At 46.8% G+C, this 11,551-nt stretch overlaps 1 protein-coding gene across 9 annotated transcripts in view; it reads right to left on the reverse strand.

Moving 5' to 3' along the window:
• upf2 (UPF2 regulator of nonsense mediated mRNA decay) overlaps positions 1 to 857 on the reverse strand; it is a 129,943-nt gene extending 129,086 nt beyond the window's left edge. For 7 of the 9 annotated variants that reach the window (XM_086010778.1, XM_086010780.1, XM_086010779.1 and 4 more), the window contains exon 1: positions 748 to 857. The gene's annotated coding sequence lies outside the window, so the exon portion shown is untranslated. The other 2 variants (XM_086010772.1, XM_086010773.1) reach the window with 2 other exon arrangements.
• Between the last annotated feature and the right edge of the window lie 10,694 nt (positions 858 to 11,551).

Below are 11,551 nucleotides of genomic sequence, written 5' to 3' on the forward strand. Positions count from 1 at the left end.
TGCAATAGTACTAGTCACCGAAGAAGCGATATTTAAAGACATATAATGCATCCAAATGTTTAAATATTGACAAAAGGCAAGTTTCAGTTTCGAGACTGGGGGGTGGGGTTTATGACCATAGAATACTACCATAAAATATTCCAACCCCAGTATTGACTAAAGGTCCTGCCGATTAGCAATGCTGTAGTGGTATTTCCCTAGAAAACCAAATGAAGGACAATTAGTCAATATTTAAGGACATGGAGCAGTCATTTACAACAAAAAACCAAGCTTGATTTTGAAATTGATAAAATATAAGTGGGGGGGGGAAAGAGGAAGATTTAAAAAATAATCGTGAAATGAGGCCTTTCAGAAGCGAATATAAACATGAATAGGAAACCCCAACTCCTTTAAGCGAAGAAATCAAAAATAATCTTGAAATAAGACATTTCAGAAGTAAATATAAAAATTAATCTTCCCATAGGGAAACCCCAATTCCTTTAGGCGATTAAAAAAAATATATATATTAAGAGAACAAAGCTGGGAAGCAAACCTAAACACAGACACGGCAGGCAGGCAAGCAGACAGACAGACAGACAGGGTCTAGTCTGGAGACAGTGAGTGAGGACAGCGAGAGTCAACCCGGGTCACACAGGCCCGACCGAGAGCGACACACACACACCGACCCACCGAGCGAGCGACACTGAGAGAGAAATTATAAAACACCCTCGGGTGACAACCAAAATACGCGCAGTCACCGGCTCGTACATTTAGCCCGGGGTTGGAGGAAGATTATGATTGAACGTCGAAAGGCTCAAGGGTCTGTGAGCTGAGGAGCAGCCGCCCGCTCACCGACTGACTGACTGACTGCCAGGACCCCGCAACCCCGCGCCCGCCACAAACGCACTCAACATTTTTTTCATTTTTCATTTGATATACCATTAAAAATATGAGGAGGGGGGAGGGGAGGGGAGAAAAAAAAATTAAAGCCCAGCAGGGATTTTTTTTTCTTTTTGCCATTTTACGGAGTTGACGCCTCAGCGATTGTTGATGACAGGCACTTAGGAAGACGGAAAAGCCGATGAGGACCCCCTCTCTCGTTTTTTGGTTCGCTCGCAACCGGAAGTGGCAGCGCGAGCTGCTGTTGTCATGGTGACGGGCCCGAGCGACCCCCCGAGCCCGCCAGCTGTTGTCATGGTGACCGGGCCCAGAGCCACGAGTATTTAAAGCTCGGCTCTCACTACGGAGGAGAGACGGTGAGGATTAGGAGTGGGGTTGCTGTGGTCGTCTTCCTTAGAGCCAACCGCGCCTCTGAGTTAGAAGCTTCTGTGTTCAAGCCCCACTCCAGAGACCTGAGCACAAAACTCCAGGCTGCACTGTCGGAGGGGCAGTACTGACGGAGCGCCGCACTGCCGGAGGGGCAGTACTGAGGGAGTGCTGCACTGTTGGAGGGTCAGTACTGAGGGAGTGCTGCACTGTTGGAGGTGTCGCCTTTCAGATGAGACGTTAAACTGAGGCCACATCTGCGCTGTCTCACGTGGATGTAAAAGATCCCATGGCACTATTTCAAAGAAGAGCAGGGGAGTTACCCTGGTGTCTTGGCCAATATTTATCTCTCAATCAACATCACTAAAACAGATTATCTGGTCATTATCACATTGCTGTTTGTGGGAGCTTGCTGTGTGCAAATTGGCTGCTGTGTTTCCTACATTACAACAGTGACTACACTTCAAAAAGTACTTCACTGCCTGTAAAGTGCATTGGGCTGCCCAGTGGTTGTGAAAGGTGCTATATAAATGCAAGTCTTTCTTACCCAGTGAATATTACTGAAGTGTAGAGAAACAGAGGGACCTTGGAGTTCATGTTCACAGATCCCTGAAGGGAGCAGGACAAGTAGATAAGGTGGTTAAGAAGGCATACGGGGTACTTTATTAGGTGTGGGATAGATTATAAGAGCAGGGAGGTTATGCTTCAACTGTACAAAGCATTAGTTAAGCCACAGCTAGAGTACTGTGTAAAGTTCTGGTCACCACATTACAGGAAGGATGTGATTGCACTAGAGAGGGTACAAGGAGATTTATGAGCATGGTGCCAGGACTGGAGAATTTTAACTATGAGGAAAGAGTGGATAGGCTGGGGTTGTTTTCTTTGGAACAGAGGTGGCTGAGGGATGACTTAATTGAGGTGTATTTAAAATTATGAGGGGCCCAGATAGAGTGGATAGGAAGGACCTATTTCCCTTTGCAGAGGTCAATAACCAGGGGGCATAGATTTAAAGTAATTGGTAGAAGGATTAGAGGGGAGTTGAGGAGAACTGTCTTCACCCAGAGGGTGGTGGGGGTCTGGAACTCACTGCCTGAAAGGGTGGGAGAGGCAGAAACCCTCATCACATTTAAAAAGTATTTGGATATGCACTTGAAGTGCCGTAACCTACAGGGCTACGGACCAAGAGCTGGAAAGTGGGATTAGGCTGGATAGTTTTTTTTGGGCCGGCACGGACACGATGGGCCGAATGGCCTCCTTCTGTGCTGTGAATTTCTATGATTACTATCTTTTTGTTTCTTACTCTCTCCACAGAGATGCTGCCTGACCTGATGAGTATTTCCAGCATGGTTTCCTGTTTATATTTCGGACTGCCAGCATCTGCAATATTTTGCCTTTTTTGAATATTACTCTTTTTTTTAGGGGGTTTCAAAAACAAACTTGATTTCAATTTATGACACTCTTGAGATGTAAACACATCTTCAAGTATGGTTGTCATGCTTTCACCGTTTCTATTGTATATTGGGTCTCGCTCGTTATTTCTCCCACATTAACACTTTTCCCTCATTTATTCCCCCCCTCCCCCTTTCTTCTCCTGAAGGTGGGTGTTTTCTGCAGTATGGAGCTCCGTCCACCACTTGGTATGGCTGATGTAGAGCAACTATTATTTTAGATTCAGGTGGTTAAGCCAGATAATTGCGTCAGGAGTAACGGAGTGTATTGCCGTGATCTTAGAATGGTTACAACACAGAAGGCGGCCATTCGGCCCGTCGAGCCTGTGCCGGCTCTCTGCAAGAGCACTTCAGCCAGTCCCACTCCCCCGCCCTTTCCCCGTAGCCCTGCAAATTTTTATCCTTCAGGTACTTATCCAATTCCCTTTTGAAAGCTGTGATTTGGATGTGCACTTGAAATGCCATAGCATACAAGGCTACGGGCCAAATGCTGGAATATGGGATTAGATTAGACAGGGCTTGATGGCCGGCGTGGACACGATGGGCCGAAGGGCCTCTATCCGTGCTGTATTACTCTATGACTCTATGACTCTATGAGTCTGCCTCCACCATCCTTTCAGGCAGTGCATTCCAGATCCTAACCAGTCGCTGTGTAAAAAAGTTTTTTCTTACGTCGCCTTTGGTTCTTTTGCCAATCACCTTAAATCTGCGTCCTCTGGTTCTCGACCCTTCCACCAATTGGAACAGTTTCTCTCTATCTGCTCTGTCCAGGCCCCTCATGATTTTGAACACCTCTATCAAATCTCCTCTCAACCTTCTCTGCTCCAAGGAGAACAACCCCAGCTTCTCCAATCTATCAACATAACTGAAGTCGTTCATCCCTGGAATCATTCTTGTAAATCTTTTCTGCACCCTCTCTAAGGCCTTCACATCCTTCCTGAAGTGTGGTGCCCAGAATTGGACACAATACTCCAGTAGGGGCTGAACCAGTGTTTTATACAGGTTCATCATAATTTCCACACTTTTGTACTCTATGGGGTCAATTTTCTGGCAGCCGTCGGGCGGCTTTTCATGCGGCTGGGGGCCGAAAATCGCCGAAAAAGCTGGTCGGAACCCCCCCCACCTGATTCCCGGCCCGTCCGACTTTCGGACCGCCGTTTCTCCGCGACCCGCTTCAGTCTCGGCCGCCGCTGGCGGGACTGGCCGTCGGAACACTAATGACCAATAATTACCTTGTTGAAGTAGATTTTCCGGGGCCGTTGCGACTTTGGGGCTTTCCCCACATCAAACACGCCTGCGGGGAACCCCGCTGATGAGACCTGGCGTGAAGCTTGCCGGCTTGCTTGCTGTCAGCTGCAGGTCAATCGGAAAAGCTGCGATTTAAAGGGACAGCACTTGTATGTTGAAGGACCTTGTTGTTGCAGGTTTGGGGCTACTTCTTCAAGGCTTAGGCACAGCTGTGGAAGGTTGGAGCCTCACACACCTCTCCAATGCGATCTCCTGGGAAGCCCCTCTCGCCACTCTCACTCAGCGCTTCCTCAGCGGAGGCATCTACGAGAAGCATGGGACGCCTTTTTTCCTTCCCTTCTTGCCATTAGAGGATCTCCAGCAGCAGAGGTGGCAGCCGCAGAACCAGGAACAGCAGGATCAGCAACAGGAGCACCAGGCTGCTGCTCACTCACCTGAAGCTGCACAGGCCAGAAGGGGCCAGCGCTTGGAAGTGGCTTGAGAGCACCTTGCTGCGATTTAGGGGGCCATGGGGACCCGTTTCTGCACTGGCAGTCCTACTCAGAAGGACTTCCATGAAGATCTGGTTTCTCTGTTCAACAGATGGCCAACGCTCCTCAAGAGATGTCATTCTCTTATGAGCACTCACCATGTTTTCTGTACCCTGGCGAGTTATCTCCTCCATGGGGAGTTTAAACCGGAAGTAGAATCCGGTTTTAAAAAGGGGTGGGCCAAGTGCGGCAGCGCGAGTGCGGTGACGTTGAGTGAAGCGAGAGTTTGGTAAGTGAGAGAGTTCGGGCAAGTGGGAGGTGAGGGGGTGTTTCTGTCCTGTTTTGTTTCCGACTCTTGGGCTTAGCCAGCACTGCGGAAGCGGAGCAGCGAGATGACTCAACCTAACAGGCCCCACAGACAGCTTTCAAAAGGGAGGTAGGTGATCAGCTGGTTGGTAGGTCCTCTTCCTTCTCTGTTATACCTTTATAAGTTGGTAACTCCTATTAAATAGTGGTGTGATATTCATCATCTATATCGAGGCAGAGGGTCTTCATAACTAATAATAAGAAATGTAATTAATTACATAGAAATAGGTGAACAGGTGATGTGTTACTGTTGCGAAATGTGGGAGCCGGTGGACCCCATTGAGGTTCACGGTGATTACATTTGCGATAAGTGTTTGCTGCTAGAGGAACTCAGGCTCCGTGTTAAAGAGCTTGAGACCGAGCTTCAGACACTGCGACACATCAGGGAGGGGGAGAAGTACCTGGACTCTGTTTCAGGAGGTAGCCACACCTATGAAATTAATTAATTCAGATGTAGTCCGTGGTCAGGGACAGGACGGTGTGACTATGAGTGAGGCAGGTACGGGGATCCAGGAGGTAGTGTAGGAGGAGCCGTAGCCCTTGCTCTTGTCAAACAGGTTCGAGGTTCTTACACCCTGTGAGGGCGGGAGCGGGGACTACAGGGGGGATGAGCAACCTGGCCACAGCACCGTGGAACGGGGGGCCATTCAAGAGGGGGGAGAAAAAAGAAATGTTGTAGTGGTAGGGGATAGTATCATTAGGAGGATAGATAGGATTCTCTGCAGTTGAGAGCGGGAGTCCCGAAGGCTGTGTTGCCTGCCCGGTGCCAGGGTTAAGGATATCTCTTCTGGGCTGGAAAGAAACTTGGAGGGGGAGGATCCAGTTGTCGTGGTCCATGTTGGTACAAACGATGTAGATAGGACAAGGAAGAAGGTTCTGTTAAAGGAGTATGAGCAGCTAGGGGTCAAATTAAAAAACAAAACCTCAAGGGTAATAATCTCTGGATTATTGCCTGAGCCACGAGCGAATTTGGCTAGGATAAATAAAATTAAAGAGTTAAATGCGTGACTCAAAGACTGGTGAGGGAGAAATGGGTTTTGCTTCTTGGGACACTGGCATCAGTACTGGGGCAAGAGGGAGCTGTTCCGTTGGGACGGACTTCACTTGGCCAGTGCTGGGACTAGAATCCTGACGAATCATATAACTAGGGCTGTAGAGAGGGCTTTAAACTAATTAGTGGGGGGGAGGTTTCTAGAAAGCAAATAATAAAAATGACAACGGAGAAGGTCATAGACCTAGGTAGCAGTAGGGGAATTAAAAACCAGAGCGTGCCAGGAAGGGACAGAAGGTATGGAGTAAAAGGTAAAGTAGTAAAAGGGGAAAAAGCAGGAACTAAGTGTCACAAAACATATTTGAAAGTTCTTTATCTGAATGCACGTAGCATTCGTAACAAAATGGACGAGTTAACGGCACAAATAACTACATATGGGTATGATCTTGTGGCCATTACAGAAACATGGCTGCAGGGTGACCATGACTGGGAATTAAACATACCAGGGTATTTAACAATCAGGAAGGACAGGCAGGAAGGAAGGGGAGGTGGGGTGGCTATGTTAATAAAGGATGGAATCACTGTAATACAGAGAAATGATATTGGGTCAAAGGATCAGGATAGTGAAACAGTTTGGGTGGAGATAAGGAATAATAAGGGGAAAAAAACACTAGTGGGCGTAGTCTATAGGCCTCCGAACAGTTGTAACTCTGTTGGACGGAGAATTAATCAGGAAATAGTTGGGGCTTGTAATAAGGGGACAGCTATAATTATGGGGGATTTTAACTATCATATTAACTGGACAAATCAAATTGGGCAGGGCTGCCTTGAGGATGAGTTCATTGAGTGTATTAGGGATGGGTTTCTTGAGCAGTATGGAGCTGAACCGACCAGGGGGCAAGCAACCTTAGATCTGGTCCTGTGTAATGAGTCAGGATTAATTAAAAATGTCCTAGTAAAGGATCCCCTTGGAATGAGTGACCATAACATGATTGAATTCCATATTCAATTAGAGGGTGAGAAGGTTGGATCTCAAACAAGTGTACTGAGCTTGAATAAAGGAGACTATGAAGGTATGAGAGCGGAATTGATTAGAGTGGACTGGGAAAATAGATTAAAGGGTAAGACGGTACATGAGCAGTGGTGTACATTTAAGGAGTTATTTTACAACTTTCAAAAAATATATATTCCACTGAGGAAAAAAGGGTGTAAAAGAAATGACAGCCATCCGTGGCTAAGTAAAGTAATTAAGGATAGTATCCGACTAAAAACAAGGGCATATAAGGTAGCCAAATCTAGTGGGAGGATAGAAGATTGGGAAGTCTTCAAAAGAGAGCAAAAAATAACTAAAAGATTGATTAAGAAAGGGAAGATAGATTATGAAAGTAAATTCGCAAAAAATATAAAAACAGATAGCAAGAGTTTCTATAGTTATATAAAAAGAAAAAGGGTGGCTAAAGTAAATGTTGGTCCCTTTAGAGGATGAGACCAGGAAATTAATGGTGGAAAACATGGAGATGGCAAAAACGCTGAACAAATATTTTGTTTCAGTCTTTACGGTTGAGGACACTAAGAATATCCCAACACTGGACAAACAGGGGGCTCTAGGGGGGGAGGAGCTAAATACGATTAAAATCACTAAGGAATTGGTACTCGGTAAAATAATGGGACTCAAGGCGGATAAATCCACTGGACCTGATGGCTTACATCCTAGGGTCTTGAGGGAAGTGGCGGTAGGGATTGTGGATGCATTGGTAATAATTTTCCAAAACTCCCTGGACTCAGCAAAGGTCCCGGCAGATTGGAAAACTGCTAATGTAACACCCTTATTTAAAAAGGGTAGTAGGCAGAAGACTGGAAACTATAGACCTGTTAGCCTAACATCTGTGGTTGGTAAAATTTTGGAGTCCATTATTAAGGAGACAGACAGTAGTGGGACATTTGGATAAATATAATTTAATAGGACAAAGTAAGCATGGTTTTATGAAGGGGGAAGTCATGTTTGACAAATTTGCTTGAGTTCTTTGAGGACGTAACATACAGGGTGGATAAAGGGGAACCAGTGGACGTAGTGTATTTAGACTTCCAAAAGGCATTTGACAAGGTGCCACACAAGATTATTGCTCAAGATAAAAAATAATGGGATTGGGGGTAATGTTCTGGCATGGGTGGAGGATTGGTTATCTAACAGAAAGCAGAGAGTTGGGATAAATGGTTCATTCTCAGACTGGCAATCAGTAACTAGTGGTGTTCCGCAGTGGTCAGTGCTGGGACCCCAACTCTTTACAATCTATATTAACGATTTGGAGGAGGGGACCAAGTGTAACATCAAAGTTTGCAGATGATACAAAGATGGGAGGGAAAGTAGTGAGTGAGGAGGACATAAAAAACCTGCAAAGGGACATAGACAGGCTAAGTAAGTGGGCAGAGATTTGGCAGATGGAATACAACTGGAAAGTGTGAGGTTATGCACTTTGGCAGGAAAAATCATAGAGCAAGCTATTATCTTAATGGCAAGAAACTGGAAAGTACTGCAGTACAAAGGGATCTGGGGGCCTTGGTGCACGAAACTCAAAAAGTTAGTATGCAGGTGATCAAGAAGGCCAATGGAATGTTGGCTTTTATTGCTAGGGGGATAGAATATAAAAATAGGGAGGTATTGCTGCAGTTATACAAGGTATTGGTGAGACCGCACCTGGAATACTGCATACAGTTTTGGTGTCCATACTTAAGAAAAGACATACTTGTTCTCGAGGCAGTACAAAGAAGGTTCACTCAGTTAATCCCGGGGATGAGGGGGTGGACATGTGAGGAGAGGTTGAGTAGATTGGGACTCTACTCATTGGAGTTCAGAAGAATGAGAGGCGATCTTATTGAAACATATAAGATTGTGAAGGGGCTTGATCGGGTGGATGCGGTGAGGATGTTCCCAATGATGGGTGAAACTAGAACTAGGGGGCATAATCTTAGAATAAGGGGCTGCTCTTTCAAAACTCAGATGAGGAGAAACTTCTTCATTCAGAGGGTAGTAGGTCTGTGGAATTTGCTGCCCCAGAAAGCTGTGGAAGCTACATCATTAAATAAATTTAAAACAGAAATAGACAGTTTCCTAGAAGTAAAGGGAATTAGGGGTTATGCGGAGCGGGCAGGAAATTGGACATGAGTCTAGGTTTGGATCGGTCATGGCCCTGTGGGTGGCGGAGCGGGCCCAGGGGCCATGTGGCCTGGTCCTGCTCCTACTTCTTGTGTTCTAATTCTGTGTTAGATTTCAGGGGATGGTTCTATTCACAGGGATTAGTGGAGACCTCGGGAACAGGCTGCCAGCTAGGAGTCCTTCAAGAGTAAATTGGGCCTGTTCCTGGCTGGGGTGGAGATCATCTTTTACAGAAGGTAAGTACTGCAGGAAATACAGGGACAGAGTGATCTCCTGGACGAGTTTCGATCGCCTAGATGGGTCGGAGAGGAATTTCCCAGATTCTTTCTCCCAAATTGGCCATTGGGTTTTTATCTGGTTTTTCGCCTCTCCCGGGAGATCACATGGGTTCGGGTGGGATGGAGAGTGGAAGTAGATTTGAGGTTAGGATCAGATCAGCCATGATCTTATTGAATGGCGGAGCAGGCTCGAGGGGCCGATTGGCCTACTCCTGCTCCTATTTCTTATGTTCTTATGTAGGTTGCCAACCTTTCCATGCTGATGCGTTCATGCGCCAATGACTCCACAAAGGCTCTGCTCATGGTCGCTATGGACTCCTCCATTCGCTCTACACTCGCAGCGATCCTGGAGACAAAACCTGCCAGAGACTCCTGCATCTGTGCATGGAGATCCATCACCTCTTCTCTTGCGGATGGACCCAGAGGCAGAGGGTCGACATGCGGCGCAGCTGAGCTGAGCTGGCAGAGTCCTGCACCCTCCGACGAGGACTCTCCACTGCTGTCCCTATCTCCAGAATCTGCTGAGGCTCACTTATGAGCTGTGAAACACCAGGTGACAACACTACTCTATGTCCCGAAGGTCCCCCCGAGGTGTGAGTGTCTGCGCTGGTGCTGGGTGCGCTTACTTCTGCTGACGCTGCGCCCTCAGAGGTTGGAGCTTCCTCTGAGGAGTCTGGCTGCACAGCCTCTTCCTCCTCCACAGTGAGGACGGGGGCTCTGGATGGTACTGTGGGGGAGTAAAGGAAGGAGTGAGAGATGTAATGCCAAGGTTCTTCTGGTGACTCCCAGCGAGTTGGCATCTTCTGACACCTGCATCCATGCAGCATTGGTCTCAGTGGGAGGCCTCTTCCTCCCTGACCTAGGGAAGAGGACCTCCCTGTGGGCCCTTACCCCATCCAATAATGCCTGCAGTGAAGCCTCGTCGAATTTGGAGGCAGCTCGGGGTCTGGCACTGGCCACAGCTGCTGCAGGCTCCTCTGCCATCCTGTATGGTTCGTTTGGAAGCCTTCAGAGGATGCAGTGCTTGCTGTGGACCTTGAAAGCACCACGAATGATGACATCATACTGTGGGGATTTCTGACTCGAATTGGACAATTAGCAAGGCTTCCCACATGCTGGGAATTAATTGGCCACTTGAGGGAAAATTGCGTGAAGCTGGCTGACACTTTTTTATGTGTGTCAAAAACCCCACATTCGGGGAAACCCGACCATTTCCCACACAAGCCGAAAATCGAGGCTTATGTCTCTATTTATGAAGCCCAGGATCCCTTAAGCCTTTTTAACTGCTTTCTCAACCTGCCCTGCCACCTTAAACGATTTGTGCACACATACCCCCAGGTCTCTCTGTTCGTGCATCCCCTTCAGGATTGTACCATTTAATTTATATGCCGTCTCCTCATTCTTTCTATCAAAATGTATCATTTCACACTTTTCTGCGTTAAATTTCATCTGCCACGTGTCCGCCCATTTCACCAGCCTGTTTGTCACTCTCCTCCTCACTGTTCACTATACTTCAAAGTTTTGTGTCATCTGCAAATTTTAAAATTATTCCCTGTACACCCAAGTCTAAGTCATTAATGTATATCAAGAAAAGCAGTGGTCCTGGAAACGACCCCTGGGGAACACCACTGTGTACCTTCCTCCAGTCCGAAAAACAACCGTTCACCACTACTCTCTATTTCCTATCACTTAGCCAATTCCATATCCATGCTGCCACTGTCCCTTTTATTCCATGGGCTTCTTTGTGGCACTTTGTCAAACGCCTTTTGGAAATCCATGTACACTACGTCAACCGCATTACCCTCATCAACCCTCTCTGTTACCTTATCAAAGAACTCGATCAAGTTAGTCAAACACGATTTGCCTTTAACAAATCCGTGCTGGCTTTTCTTAATTAATCCACACCTATCCAAGTGACTTAATTTTGTCCCTGATTACTTTTTCTAAAAGCTTCCCCACTGCAGAGGTCAAACTGACTGGCCTGTAGTTGCTGGGTTTATCTTTACACCCTTTTTTGAACAATGGTGTAACATTTGCAATTCTCCAGTCCTCTGGCAGCATCCCCGTATCTAAGGAGGATTGAACTATTATGGCCAGTACCTCCGCGATTTCCTCCCTCAATTCCCCTAGCATCCTAGGATGCATCCCATCCGCTCCTGGTGATTTATCTACTTTAAGTACAGCCAGCCTTTCTAATACCTCCTCACGGACTGCAGCGGTTCAAGAAGGCGGCTCCCCACTAACTTTTCAAGGGCATTTAGTGATGGGCAATAAATGCTGGCCTTGTCAGCGACGCCCACATCCCAGGAATGGAAAAAAACCATGTAGTGTGTTTGCATCACATTAGCCAA

Source organism: Somniosus microcephalus, chromosome 17 (assembly GCF_052327205.1).
Source record: "Somniosus microcephalus isolate GS21.2 chromosome 17, FLI_Smic_1.0, whole genome shotgun sequence".
Lineage (NCBI taxonomy): Eukaryota > Metazoa > Chordata > Chondrichthyes > Squaliformes > Somniosidae > Somniosus > Somniosus microcephalus.